The following is a 768-nucleotide window of genomic DNA, read 5'->3' as shown; positions in this document are numbered from 1 at the left end:
ATCCTAAGGTGCATTATTTCATTAAAGATGGACTTCAGCAGTCTAACCTTTGATACCAATAGTGGAAAATATTGTTATGGGATGTTCAAAAACTATTAGAGCAAAGGCCCAGTCTATTTATAGTCCTCTCTGAAAGGCTATAATAGGAGCAACTGACAGGAACCCATTGTGAAGTTGAGATGACCAGTACGGATGAAGTAAAAGCTCTGCAACCGAACATCTCCTCATCATTCCCATTCTCTCTCTCTCTCTCTCTCTCTCTCTCTCTCTCTCTCTCTCTCTCTCTCTGTCTGGGTTCCTCTACCTATTCCTGTGTCCCGCTCTCTTTGTCTGTCTCTCTCTCTATCTCTGTCTCTCTGTCTCTCTCTCTCTCTCTGTCGCTCTCTATCTCTGTCTCTCTCTAGCTCTGTCTCTCTCTAGCTCTGTCTCTCTCTCTCTATCTCTGTCTCTCTGTCTCTCTCTATCTCTGTCTCTCTCTAGCTCTGTCTCTTTCTCTAGCTCTGTCTTGCTCCCCCTTATTGCTGTGTCCTCACTACATAACATTGCTTCATATGAGGTCATCCTCTCACATGTCACTTCCTTGCATAGCTTCTGATTGCTTTTTTCTGGTGGGTAAAGAACCATGAAATAGTGCAGCTGCCCAGGTGCCTCTGTCAATCTTTAGTCCTTATCAGCAGCTTGTCATTGGCAGCTCACCGAAGTCCTTTCCCTCATCAAAAGAGAGAATCCCTCTATTAAAAGTGCAAGGTGCACTCTTTCTGAACCCTG

This window comes from Electrophorus electricus, chromosome 4 (genome assembly GCF_041902795.1).
Source record: "Electrophorus electricus isolate QZ-2024a chromosome 4, ASM4190279v1, whole genome shotgun sequence".
In the NCBI taxonomy this organism is placed as follows: Eukaryota; Metazoa; Chordata; class Actinopteri; order Gymnotiformes; family Gymnotidae; genus Electrophorus; species Electrophorus electricus.
Note: the sequence above shows the minus strand (reverse complement) of the source record.